This window comes from Rutidosis leptorrhynchoides, chromosome 4, assembly GCF_046630445.1.
Source record: "Rutidosis leptorrhynchoides isolate AG116_Rl617_1_P2 chromosome 4, CSIRO_AGI_Rlap_v1, whole genome shotgun sequence".
Classification (NCBI taxonomy): domain Eukaryota; kingdom Viridiplantae; phylum Streptophyta; class Magnoliopsida; order Asterales; family Asteraceae; genus Rutidosis; species Rutidosis leptorrhynchoides.
In genome coordinates this window covers 634,578,689-634,593,616 of record NC_092336.1, presented here as the reverse complement: position 1 = coordinate 634,593,616, position 14,928 = coordinate 634,578,689, and the positions used below count along the sequence as shown (strand labels likewise).

At 35.2% G+C, this 14,928-nt stretch overlaps 1 long non-coding RNA gene across 3 annotated transcripts; it reads right to left on the bottom strand.

Annotated features, from left to right (window-relative positions):
* Window positions 1-996: 996 nt before the first annotated feature.
* Window positions 997-5,436, bottom strand: LOC139839857 (uncharacterized). 3 transcript variants are annotated; one of them, XR_011757119.1, is made up of 4 exons: window positions 4,407-5,436; window positions 4,266-4,325; window positions 4,132-4,176; window positions 997-1,434 (listed from the first exon to the last, which is right to left on the bottom strand). It is a non-coding gene; the product is annotated as an uncharacterized lncRNA (long non-coding RNA). The 3 variants fall into 3 exon arrangements; XR_011757121.1 differs by having other exon boundaries at window positions 997-1,229; XR_011757120.1 differs by lacking the exon at window positions 4,132-4,176.
* Between the last annotated feature and the right edge of the window lie 9,492 nt (window positions 5,437-14,928).

Sequence of the window (14,928 nt, the reverse complement as noted above, 5' to 3'; positions counted from 1 at the left end):
TTTTCTGCCCACAGCTAGAAATCAAATGGAATGTCGAGTCCTAACCAAACAATACAAGGGTTTCAAATGCCTCGACTTTCAAATGTCTTTCAAAAAAGTCTAACAAGGCATAATAGGGGTCAGATTCATTGAAATAATTTTATGTTACAATTAGAGCAATCGGGGTCATCTTATGGCAAGGAAATAATGTTGCAATGTCTACATAGGAAATTGAGTTATGCCATTAGTGACTTAGTATGTGTGTGCGTGTGTGGTTTGAAAGGGTTATCTGTCTTGTTTTTTCACTATTTTTTATTGCAAAAGCGACAGAAATAAATTCAAGGGAGGTGATACTTCCAAACTCATTTTTTATAAATCCACCACAATTTGTTGACGATTCCTAAAATACCCTTAAATGATGTATTGAACAAACTTAATGTTGGAACTTTTATTTGAAGACATTTTTGGAGGTTTGTATCAAATTGTGGTGGATATCAAAAATGAGGTTAAACATCACCTCCCTAAAATTTATCTCCATCGCCATTGCAATAAAAAACCAAAACAAAAAAACAAAAAAAAAAAACTTTCGGACCAAAATAGCACACTAAGTTTGACTAATGGCATAACTACATCTCGGATGAAAACATTGCAACAACATTTCCTTGCTATCAGATGGCCCAAATTGCCCGAATTGTAGCACAAAATCATTTATCGCACTCAATATTGAACCCAACCCATACCATGTCTCGATAAACTTTTAGAAACACATTTAAATGTTGAGCCATCTGAAACCCTCATGTTGCTTGATCATGACCGGCCATTTCATATAATTTCCAGCTGTAGACGGAAAAGTTACTTTGAACACAATAGATATTCATTAAAGCAGTTTTTGTCGATACACTTTGTAGCTTCAATTTCGTAAAATGGTGAGATATAAGATATAGATGTATATGTAGGATATGAATATATGAATTATGTATGTTGTATGCAATATATTGACCGTGAATGATGATAATGAGTTTTTGATTGTTTAGAGATCGAAACAATGAGATATAAGATATGAATGTATATGTAGAATATTAATATGTAAGTCTAATTTTGAAAACCTTCTTTGCGGTAAGTCTAATTTACAATGCTCGGATTTTGGTGCAAAAGTTTGGCAAGCTTCCATGTGGACTTCACTTTATCTCATTTGAAAAAACCGGAATCAAACGGTTTTCAAAAAAGTATGTTAGTCCCCTCCGATTGTTCTAAATGATATACAAGTGAAGAGTTATGAATGGATCGCGAAGAGATGCAAGACAAAGAGAATTGAGTGGCTCGAATAACTCGATTGGTTACATAATCCTTCTATATTCTTGATGTAATCTTGTAGCTTTTGTTAATTTAGTGCGAAATATAGATGTTCTTCATAGGATTCTAGCTCGGCATCTTATGTAGTACATCTTTGCGAACCTATTGTAACATTTTGTTTTCTTTTTAATATAATTGTCGTTCAAAAAAAAAAAAAAATTTGACTGTGAATGAAGGAGCTTTTGTTGATGCATTTTTTAGCTTCAATTTCGTGTTCTTGGTTCTTTAGAGTTCGAAAAAGTGAGATAGAAAATAAAGATGTATATGTAGGATATGAATATGTAAATACGTATGTTGTATGCACTTTGTCGAAAACATGAGATAGTCTTGTGGTTTACAGTTCAATCAAGAATAATCCTTCTCACTAACGGACGTTAATTATTTTTATTAAGTCAAGTCATATGCTGAAAATGTGAGGATATGTTTGTTTTTCTAACATTTTTCCTTATCTTTATTATTACTTTAAATATGGATATTCTAATAAAATGAGTTACGGATAAGACGAAGTGGTTGTAATTTACATAATATATAGGCTTTTTATAATGTTTTATAGAATTTTGATTTATTTAATATATTATCTTTAATTAGAAAAGTGGCCCGCGCGATGCCGCGGTGCCTTTCGGGTTGCATAATCATAGTTAACGTAGCGTTATGTATTTACGGAAATAAAAACGCTTTGTTACGGATGTTTTTGGATACACGTCGTTAGTACATGGTATACCCAATGGCACATGCATTTATAACGTCAGGAAGATTGTGTAAAAAATGGAAACATAATCGATATGACGTAGGTAGTTTGAGTTGTTTACTATAAGTGTATGTATATGTATTGAAGATAACCCGAGGTGTTTAGCGTTTTTTGAGAAGTGCCCGTTTCGCGTATAGTTAGTCCCGTTGGGACCGTTTATAGTGTGAACGCAAACTCAAAACGACAATCTGAAACAACTGAAACGACAAAAATCCGGGTGTGTTTTAGTAGATAGGTGTATGTATATGTATCGAAGATAGCCCGAGGTGTTTAGTATTTTTTGAGAAGTGCCCGTTTTGCGTATAGTTAATCCCGTTGGATTCGTCAAATTTTTTCGAGTTGAACGGTGGTCTCGGAAAAATTTAACTCGTACCGAGCAAGAAGATAGGGCCCGTTATAAATTCGGGTAGAATTAGTTTCTTTTATTTTAATAAAATTATATATTTACACTTTCTACCCCTGAGAAAGTGTAAACTTGAGGGGCCTTGTGAAAAGTGAGGCGAAGTTGAGGGACCGTTTGTAGTGTGAACGCAAACTCAAAACGAAAATCCGAAACAACTAAAACGACAAAAATCCGAGCGTGTTTTAGTATATAGGTATAATGGATACTATGTAAGTCGTCTTTCTCATCGAATTATATATGGGTTAGGATTTTTGTGAAGACTAGGACAAAGCCCGACAAAAATCCGACTTTTAACTAACGTTACCATGACTTTTCCTGACTATTGACCGTTCACCGACTTATTGGACGTTTTTCTCCGAGTTGAGACGAACTACTCACAAAAAAGCCGCACCGGCTATCGCAACGGCCGAAGTGGCCGCCTTTTACAAAACTGTTAAATACGAACCAAGGTTTAAAAAACGAAAACGCGCCTCGAGGCGTTTTCCCTTTGTGAGGCGAGGCGTACGCCTCGAGGCGAACCAAGGCGTACGTTCGAGGCAGAGTTAAAAAATACATAAAAAGTTATAAGTTCATTATACTATTTCCATCATCTTGTCCATAAGTGTCTCTCAAATATATATTTTTTAATATATATATATATATATATATATATGTATAAATATTAGATATAAATATTTTTTTAATTGTAGGGGTTAAATTGTATCTATTTAATAATGAGTTTAAGATGACAATTCAACTTAAGGGGTTAAAATGTATGAAAATTAAATTGAGGGGGGAAAATATAAGTTAAATAATACGTACAGTGATAAAAAGGTAAGCAACATCTTTCAACCCTAAATTAAAAGCCTTCAACCCTAAATTGAAAGCAGCCACGCAGACTTTTGGAGTTCTTGCACTTCAAATGTCGATCAAGCTTTTTCTGACACTACTACCAGCTAAGAATTTCGAAGAAACTAATCAATTCCAGCGAATTGTATGCTTTTATTAAAACCAAGTAACCCTAAAACCATCAATTTGTTTTATTTTCATGAGGCGTACGTTTTTTTTGTAACCAGTGAGGCGTAAAAAATCGCACCGCCTCTCCCATTTGAGGCGTACGTTTTAATTAGACTTTGAGGAGTACGTTTTGAAACGGAAAAATCGAAAAACGCACTGAGGCGCACCTCGAGGCGTACGCCTCGAACGTTTTTTAAAACCATGATACGAACGATGTATACTGAATCTGAATTTGATAATACTCATGTTTTTTTGTGAGACAAAGAATCAAACGCATGGAATGCAAGTCGTTAACAAAAAAGTGGGTGAGTTACGAAGGTTGGATCACGATAAGATGGAAGTAGGTTGCACCATGAGTTAATTGTATGTACATTAAATTGGATAGCACCAAATTTTGTTGGTTTTTATACTATAAATCATGGGGAAGATGAAGATAGGAAGGGATGAGTTAAATAAGAATTAAAAAGATGAAGATGATCAAGATGAAGGGGTTAAAAGGATAAGAGAAATGTAAAAGGACACAAATACCCTCACATGTTCGGCGCATGACTATATTTAACGAAAATATTTAATGTTTGTTAGTGAAAGTGACTATTATCAATTGAAGCGCAAACCACAAGATTATCCATGATTAAAAGGCATAAGAACGAACCTTAATGTTTTCAACAAACCATAAGGACTATCCTTGAAGTTTCGTCTATCACACATTCAGAAAAATATATGTTGTGGGTAAGCAAAAACGAATAAAGAGGCAATGTGTCACATAGTGCATTTTAAATCAATTACCTTCTTTCGGGTAACAATATACATCGCCTTTTCATATGGATTCCCAAGTATATCATCGGCCTATCAAAATAAGCTGATTATGAGAGGACAATCAAATGCCTTCAAATTTGTAAAGGGAAAATAGGATAACTTGATGCTTACCACTAATCCATTTGTGTGGATAAAAACATTGGAATGTTTCATTGTTGTATCTGGAGACCAAAACTAAATAATTTTAAGTAAACCTAACACTTGTAAGTAAAGTTTAACATTTTAAATACAATCCATCATCAAACAAAACGTGTGTGATAAAGAAAAAATGATAATAGCAATACCAATAACCGCATACCTTGCTCCTCCAAGTGGCTCTAGTTGTACATATCTTCATGACAACTTTAAGATAAAATAATATATTTTATAACGATATTCAGTATCACACTGACTAAAAATTGAGCAATAGCGCTGTGACACACTTGATATTATACCCACACAACTCATAAGTTCAAAAGAAAACTCAGTTTAAAAAGTTTATGTCTTGTTCAGGGCAGAAATCGCATACTTCGTGGCTCGAATTGAAGAGATAAAATGTTCTACATCTGGATCCAGTGTTTGTGCAGACAGTATTTGAAGTAGCTTAGATTCAAAGTATTGAAAAATAGCAGTTTTGACATGGATGTAATTAAGACCTCGAAATAAAATAGATTAAAACATTAAGAAGCTCTTTGGGAAACAATAAAAAAACCATGTGATGATAAATATGTAATTACAGAAAGTATAAATAAGCTCAATTACCTGAGTCGTCGTTAATGCTAACTTCAATGAACAACTGAAGAGCTGGAAGCAATCAAGCATGCATCCTGTTATACCTTGTTTATGCTTCAAATCGTTAAATCGTGTGTTAGAATGGAGAAAAGGATGAAACAGGGATATTGGTTTTATATGGTGAAGATGATGATGATGATGATGATGATGATGATGATGATTGTATGGTTACTGTATTCATGTATTTGTGTGTGCATAAGTATGTTAGATCAGCTATAATAATGCATAACAATAAATAATGAAGATCAAAACACAACTAATTGTCAAGATTGATTGGGGTTTTACTGCTAGGGATTTGGGGGAAATTGGAGAAAAAGGGAAGAAGGCTAGGTTTTTGGGATGGACGGTCAAACCCTAAAGTTGAGAAAAGGATGTATTTATACCTAGTGTCCCATGGTCACTAGGTTAGGATGAGCCGATGAGTGAGGTATGGTTAATTTGATTAAAAAAATATCATGGTTGGTCCATAAAGTTTCTACCAAAAATCAAGATAGGACTTAAAGTTTAATTTGATCATAGTTAGTCTCATGTTTTAAGCTTGGTACACATTTGGTCCCGAATGTACCTGCTCGTTAATCCCATGTCGTTAAATGACACACATGCTGAAAACGTGATGGGCAATATAGTCATTTTAAGATTGAAAGTTAAGCCCTTATTTATTTTTTTTTATCCAAGCGACCTCTTTTAAAACCCAAATCACGTACTCATCCCCAATTCAAAATATTGGTATCTTCAAAAACCCTAAAATTTTAAATTGAAGGTAAAACCCCCAATTCGACTACAATTGATCAATGGAATACTGTGAAATGTCCCGTTCTTATTGATTAAAAACGTTCCATATTAATTGATTTCGTTGCGAGGTTTTGACCTCTATATGAGACGTTTTTCAAAGACTGCATTCATTTTAAAACAAACCATAACCTTTATTTCATCAATAAAGGTTTAAAAAGCTTTACGTAGATTATCAAATAATGATAATCTAAAATATCCTGTTTACACACGACCATTACATAATGGTTTACAATACAAATATGTTACAACAAAATAAGTTTCTTGAATGCAGTTTTTACACAATATCATACAAGCATGGACTCCAAATCTCGTCCTTATTTAAGTATGCGACAGCGGAAGCTCTTAATAATCACCTGAGAATAAACATGCTTAAAACGTCAACAAAAATGTTGGTGAGTTATAGGTTTAACCTATATATATCAAATCATAATAATAGACCACAAGATTTCATATTTCAATACACATCCCATACATAGAGATAAAAATCATTCATATGGTGAACACCTGGTAACCGACATTAACAAGATGCATATTTAAGAATATCCCCATCATTCCGGGACACCCTTCGGATATGATATAAATTTCGAAGTACTAAAGCATCCGGTACTTTGGATGGGGTTTGTTAGGCCCAATAGATCTATCTTTAGGATTCGTGTCAATTAGGGTGTCTGTTCCCTAATTCTTAGATTACCAGACTTAATAAAAAGGGGCATATTCGATTTCGATAATTCAACCATAGAATGTAGTTTCACGTACTTGTGTCTATTTTGTAAATCATTTATAAAACCTGCATGTATTCTCATCCCAAAAATATTAGATTTTAAAAGTGGGACTATAACTCACTTTCACAGATTTTTACTTCGTCGGGAAGTAAGACTTGGCCACTGGTTGATTCACGAACCTATAACAATATATACATATATATATCAAAGTATGTTTAAATATATTTACAACACTTTTAATATATTTTGATGTTTTAAGTTTATTAAGTCAGCTGTCCTCGTTAGTAACCTACAACTAGTTATCCACAGTTAGATGTACAGAAATAAATCAATAAATATTATCTTGAATCAATCCACGACCCAATGTATACGTATCTCAGTATTGATCACAACTCAAACTATATATATTTTGGAATCAACCTCAACCCTGTATAGCTAACTCCAACATTCACATATAGAGTGTCTATGGTTGTTCCGAAATATATATAGATGTGTCGACATGATAGGTCGAAACATTGTATACGTGTCTATGGTATCTCAAGATTACATAATATACAATACAAGTTGATTAAGTTATGGTTGGAATAGATTTGTTACCAATTTTCACGTAGCTAAAATGAGAAAAATTATCAAATCTTGTTTTACCCATAACTTCTTCATTTTAAATCCGTTTTGAGTGAATCAAATTGCTATGGTTTCATATTGAACTCTATTTTATGAATCTAAACCGAAAAGTATAGGTTTATAGTCGGAAAAATAAGTTACAAGTCATTTTTGTAAAGGTAGTCATTTCAGTCGAAAGAACGACGTCTAGATGACCATTTTAGAAAACATACTTCCACTTTGAGTTTAACCATAATTTTTGGATATAGTTTCATGTTCATAATAAAAATCATTTCCTCAGAATAACAACTTTTAAATCAAAGTTTATCATAGTTTTTAATTAACTAACCCAAAACAGCCCGCGGTGTTACTACGACGGCGTAAATCCGGTTTTTCGGTGTTTTTTGTGTTTCCAGGTTTTAAATCATTAAGTTAGCATATCATATAGATATAGAACATGTGTGTAGTTAATTTTAAAAGTCAAGTTAGAAGGATTAACTTTTGTTTGCGAACAAGTTTAGAATTAACTAAACTATGTTCTTGTGATTACGAGTTTAAACCTTCGAATAAGATAGTTTTATATATATGAATCGAATGATGTTATGAACATCATTACTACCTCAAGTTTAGTAGGTAAACCTACTGGAAGTGACAAGAAATGATCTAACTTCAAAGGATCTTGGATGGCTTGAAAGTTCTTGAAGTAGGATCATGACACAAAAACAAGTTCAAGTAAGATTTTTACTCGAATTAAGATAGTTTATAGTTATAGAAATTGAATCAAAGTTTGAATATGAATATTACCTTGAATAAGAAAGATAACCTACTGTATATAACAAAGGTTTCTTGATCTTAGATGATTACTTGGAATGGATTAGAAAGCTTGGAAGTAAATTAGTAAACTTGAAGGGATTTTTGAAGTGTTCTTCCTATGATGATTATAGCTTGATTATTGAAGTGATTTTTGATGAAGATGATGATTAACTACTGGAAAAATACGTTCATAATAGTGTGTGTGTGTTGAGAGAGAATTAGAAAGAGAATTGGAAGTGAAATGGAGTGAATGATGAGTGGTAATTGGTGAGTGGTGAGTGGGGTTAAAAGGAGTTCTAGTTAGTTGACTAGCTCATGGTAGAAGTTAAAATTGATTAGTCATACATGACATAATCAAGAGTGGAATCTCATGCTAGTTCCTATTGGTATATACTCATAGTAAGTACGTTTTGAAGCTGTGTATAATACGGGTAAGAATACGACTAGAATTCTTGATGAAAGAAAAGAATGGAAAAGTAACTGTAACCATTTTTGTTAAGTATGAGTGTTTTGATATATGTCTTGAAGTCTTCCAAAAGTATTTTAATACATCTAAATACACTACTTGTATATACATTTTAACTGAGTCGTTAAGTCATCGTTAGTCGTTACATGTAAGTGTTGTTTTGAAACCTTTAAGTTAACGATCTCAATTAATGTTGTTAACCCATTGTTTATTATATCTAATGAGATGTTAAATTATTATATTATCATGATATTATGATATATTAATATATCTTAATATGATATATATACATTTAAATGTCGTTACAACGATAATCGTTACATATATGTCTCGTTTCGAAATCCTTAAGTTAGTAGTCTTGTTTATATGTATATAACTCATTGTTAATATACTTACGGAGATAATTACTTATCATAATCTCATGTTAACCATATGTATATCCATATATATATCGTCATGTCGTTTTTACAAGTTTTAACGTTCGTGAATCGCCGGTCAACTTGGGTGGTCAATTGTCTATATGAAACATATTTCAATTAATCAAGTCTTAACAAGTTTGATTGCTTAACATGTTGGAAACATTTAATCATGTAAATATCAATCTCAATTAATATATATAAACATGGAAAAGTTCGGGTCACTACAGTACCTACCCGTTAAATAAATTTTGTCCCGAAATTTTAAGCTGTTGAAGGTGTTGACGAATCTTCTGGAAATAGATGCGGGTATTTCTTCTTCATCTGATCTTCACGCTCCCAGGTGAACTCGGGTCCTCTACGAGCATTCCATCGAACCTTAACAATTGGTATCTTGTTTTGCTTAAGTCATTTAACCTCACGATCCATTATTTCGACGGGTTCTTCGATGAATTGGAGTTTTTCGTTGATTTGGATTTCATCTAATGGAATAGTGAGATCTTCTTTAGCAAAACATTTCTTCAAATTCGAGACGTGGAAAGTGTTATGTACAGCCGCGAGTTGTTGAGGTAACTCAAGTCGGTAAGCTACTGGTCCGACACGATCAATAATCTTGAATGGTCCAATATACCTTGGATTTAATTTCCCTCGTTTACCAAATCGAACAACGCATTTCCAAGGTGCAACTTTAAGCATGACCATCTCTCCAATTTCAAATTCTATATCTTTTCTTTTAATGTCAGCGTAGCTCTTTTGTCGACTTTGGGCGGTTTTCAACCGTTGTTGAATTTGGATGATCTTCTCGGTAGTTTCTTGTATAATCTCCGGACCCGTAATCTGTCTATCCCCCACTTCACTCCAACAAATCGGAGACCTGCACTTTCTACCATAAAGTGCTTCAAACGGCGCCATCTCAATGCTTGAATGGTAGCTGTTGTTGTAGGAAAATTCTGCTAACGGTAGATGTCGATCCCAACTGTTTCCGAAATCAATAACACATGCTCGTAGCATGTCTTCAAGCGTTTGTATCGTCCTTTTGCTCTGCCCATCAGTTTGTGGATGATAGGCAGTACTCATGTCTAGACGAGTTCTTAATGCTTGCTGTAATGTCTGCCAGAATCTTGAAATAAATCTGCCATCCCTATCAGAGATAATAGAGATTGGTATTCCATGTCTGGAGATGACTTCCTTCAAATACAGTCGTGCTAACTTCTCCATCTTGTCATCTTCTCTTATTGGCAGGAAGTGTGCTGATTTGGTGAGACGATCAACTATTACCCAAATAGTATCAAAACCACTTGCAGTCCTTGACAATTTAGTGATGAAATCTATGGTAATGTTTTCCCATTTCCATTCTGGGATTTCGGGTTGTTGAAGTAGACCTGATGGTTTCTGATGCTCAGCTTTGACCTTAGAACACGTCAAACATTCTCCTACGTATTTAGCAACATCGGCTTTCATACCCGGCCACCAAAAATGTTTCTTGAGATCCTTGTATATCTTCCCCGTTCCAGGATGTATTGAGTATCTGGTTTTATGAGCTTCTCTAAGTACCATTTCTCTCATATCTCCAAATTTTGGTACTCAAATCCTTTCAGCCCTATACCGGGTTCCGTCTTCCCGAATATTAAGATGCTTCTCCGATCCTTTGGGTATTTCATCCTTTAAATTTCCCTCTTGTAAAACTCCTTGTTGCGCCTCCTTTATTTGAGTAGTAAGGTTATTATGAATCATTATATTCATAGATTTTACTCGAATGGGTTCTCTGTCCTTCCTGCTCAAGGCATCGGCTACCACATTTGCCTTTCCCGGGTGGTAACGAATCTCAAAGTCGTAATCATTCAATAATTCAATCCACCTACGCTGCCTCATATTCAGTTGTTTCTGATTAAATATGTGTTGAAGACTTTTGTGGTCGGTATATATAATACTTTTGACCCCATATAAGTAGTGCCTCCAAGTCTTTAATGCAAAAACAACCGCACCTAATTCCAAATCATGCGTCGTATAATTTTGTTCGTGAATCTTCAATTGTCTAGACGCATAAGCAATCATCTTCGTTCGTTGCATTAATACACAACCGAGACCTTGCTTTGATGCGTCACAATAAATCACAAAATCATCATTCCCTTCAGGCAATGACAATATAGGTGCCGTAGTTAGCTTTTTCTTCAATAACTGAAACGCTTTCTCTTGTTCATCATTCCATTCAAATTTCTTCCCTTTATGCGTTAATGCAGTCAAGGGTTTTGCTATTCTGGAAAAGTCTTGGATGAACCTTCTGTAGTAACCAGCTAGTCCTAAAAATTGGCGTATGTGTTTCGGAGTTTTCGGGGTTTCCCACTTTTTAACAGTTTCTATCTTTGCCGGATCCACCTTAATACCTTCTTTGTTCACTATGTGACCGAGGAATTGAACTTCTTCCAACCAAAATGCACACTTTGAAAACTTAGCGTACAATTCTTCCTTCCTCAATACTTCTAACACCTTTCTCAAATGTTCACCGTGTTCTTGGTCATTCTTTGAGTAAATAAGTATGTCATCAATGAAAACAATGACAAACTTGTCAAGGTATGGTCCACACACTCGGTTCATAAGGTCCATGAACACAGCTGGTGCATTAGTTAAACCAAACGGCATGACCATAAACTCGTAATGACCGTAACGTGTTCTGAAAACAGTCTTTGGAATATCATCTTCTTTCACCCGCATTTGATGATACCCGGAACGTAAGTCAATCTTTGAATAAACAGACGAGCTTTGTAGTTGATCAAATAAGTCGTCGATTCTCAATAGTGGGTAGCGGTTCTTGATGGTAAGTTTGTTCAACTCTCGGTAGTCGATACACAACCTGAATGTACCATCTTTCTTCTTGACAAATAAAACAGGAGCTCCCCACGGTGATGTGCTTGGTCGAATGAAACCACGCTCTAAAAGTTCTTGTAATTGGCTTTGCAGTTCTTTCATCTCGCTGGGTGTGAGTCTGTAAGGAGCACGAGCTATTGGTGCAGCTCCTGGTACAAGATCTATTTGAAATTCAACAGATCTATGTGGGGGTAATCCCGGTAATTCTTTCGGAAATACATCGGGAAATTCTTTTGCAATGGGAAGATCATTGATGCTCTTTTCTTCAGTTTGTACTTTCTCGACGTGTGCTAGAACAGCATAGCAACCTTTTCTTATTAGTTTTTGTGCCTTCAAATTACTAATAAGATGTAGCTTCGTGTTGCCCTTTTCTCCGTACACCATTAAGGGTTTTCCTTTTTCTCGTATAATGCGAATTGCATTTTTGTAACAAACGATCTCTGCTTTCACTTCTTTCAACCAGTCCATACCGATTATCACATCAAAACTCCCTAACTCTACTGGTATCAAATCAATCTTAAATGTTTCGCTAACCAGTTTAATTTCTCGATTCCGACATATATTATCTGCTGAAATTAATTTACCATTTGCTAATTCGAGTAAAAATTTACTATCCAAAGGCGTCAATGGACAACTTAATTTAGCACAAAAATCTCTACTCATATAGCTTCTATCCGCACCCGAATCAAATAAAACGTAAGCAGATTTATTGTCAATAAGAAACGTACCTGTAACAAGCTCCGGGTCTTCCTGTGCCTCTGCCGCATTAAAATTGAAAACTCTTCCGCGGCCTTGTCCATTCGTGTTCTCCTGGTTCGGGCAATTTCTAATAATGTGGCCCGGTTTTCCACATTTATAACAAACTACATTGGCATAACTTGCTCCAACACTACTTGCTCCACCATTACTCGTTCCGACACCATTTGTTCCTTTCGTTCTATTAACCCCTGGTTCGTAGACCTCACACTTCGCCACGCTATGACCATTTCTTTTACACTTGTTGCAAAATTTAGTGCAAAACCCCGAGTGATACTTTTCACACCTTTGGCATAGCTGCTTCTGATTGTTATTGTTGTTGAGGTTATTATTGTTGTTGGGATGATTGTTGTAGTTGCTATTGTTGTTGTTGTTGGGCCGTTTGTTGTAGTTGCGATTGATGTTGCGATTGTTGGGATAATTGTTGCGATTATTGTTGTAATTGCTGTTGTTGTTGTATTGGTGATTCTTATCACCGTTTTCCTCCCACTTTCTTTTGACTTGCTTCACATTGGCCTCTTCAGCAGTCTGTTCTTTAATTCTTTCTTTAATCTGGTTCACTAGTTTGTGAGCCATTCTACATGCCTGTTGTATGGAGGCGGGCTCGTGTGAACTTATATCTTCTTGGATTCTTTTCGGTAATCCTTTCACAAACGCGTCGATCTTCTCTTCCTCATCTTCGAATGCTCCCGGACACAATAGGCACAATTCTGTGAATCATCTTTCGTACGTGGTAATATCAAATCCTTGGGTTCGTAACCCTCTAAGTTCTGTCTTGAGCTTATTGACCTCGGTTCTGGGACGGTACTTCTCGTTCATCAAGTGCTTGAATGCTGACCACGGTAGTGCGTACGCATCATCTTGTCCCACTTGCTCTAGATAGGTATTCCACCATGTTAACGCAGAACCTGTGAAGGTATGCGTAGCGTACTTCACTTTGTCCTCTTCAGTACACTTACTTATGGCAAACACCGATTCGACCTTCTCGGTCCACCGTTTCAATCCGATCGATCCTTCGGTTCCATCAAATTCCAAAGGTTTGCAGGCAGTGAATTCTTTGTAGGTGCATCCTACACGATTTCCTGTACTGCCAGATCCAAGGTTATTGTTGGTATGTAGCGCAGCCTGTACTGCGGCTATGTTTGAAGCTAGAAAAGTACGGAATTCCTCTTCATTCATATTCACGATGTGTCGAGTAGTCGGTGCCATTTCCTCCAAAATAGTCAAATGGAACAAGTTAATCATACAGAATATTAAGAGTAGTTAATAGTATTTCGTAGCATAATATGAACTCATTTATAAAAGCTTTTTCTTCATATTAGCGTTTTATAAGTTTAAATTCGGGTAGTACCTACCCGTTAAGTTCATACTTAGTAGCTAATATACAATTCAACTACTACAATTCTATATGAAAAACTGATTATAATAATATTTCGCGTTCAAACTTTTATACAATATTTTACAAACTTACAATACCGCTTATTTTACATAAAGCATGAAATATAGCACACAATAACTTTGATACAAGATAGTTGTGAAGATAATTCTAGCTAGTACACAAGTCGTTCAGCAAAGGCAATAAAGACACGTAATTCATACGTCCAGAAACAAGTCATGCATTCTGGTTTTACTAGGACTACTTCCCATCCTTGGTCTTGTGGAACATAACCGTTATGGCCGTTGATAAGACAGCGTGTTGTAACGTCGTCAAAGGGACGAGGGTTTCGTAATGACCAACAGTCTCGTAATAACCTAAAAACCTCATTTCTTACCCCAATTACCGACTCCGTCACTTGTGGGAACGTTTTGTTTAATAGTTGTAGCCCGATGTTCTTATTCTCACTTTGGTGAGAAGCGAACATTACTAACCCGTAAGCATAACATGCTTCTTTATGTTGCATGTTAGCCGCTTTTTCTAAATCACGAAGTCCTATATTCGGATATACTGAGTCAAAATAATTTCTTAACCCGTTGCGTAAAATAGCATTTGGGTTCCCCGCAATATATGCGTCAAAGTAAACACATCGTAACTTATGGATTTCCCAATGTGATATCCCCCATCTTTCGAACGAAAGCCTTTTATAAATCAAGGCATTCTTGGAACGTTCTTCGAATGTCTTACAAACTGATCTCGCCTTAAATAGTTGTGCCGAGGAATTCTGACCGACTCTAGACAAGATTTCATCAATCATGTCTCCGGGTAGGTCTCTTAAAATATTGGGTTGTATATCCATTTTGTGTTTTTATACTGTAAAATAGACAAGAGTTAGATTCATAAAAAAATACTTATTAATACAAGCAATTTTTACATATATCATAAAGCATAAGCACACTATATTACATACATTACACCACACGAATACAACTATCTTATTCCGACTCGCTCATTTCTTCTTGTTCGGTTTTGGTTCGTTTTGCCAAGTTTCTAG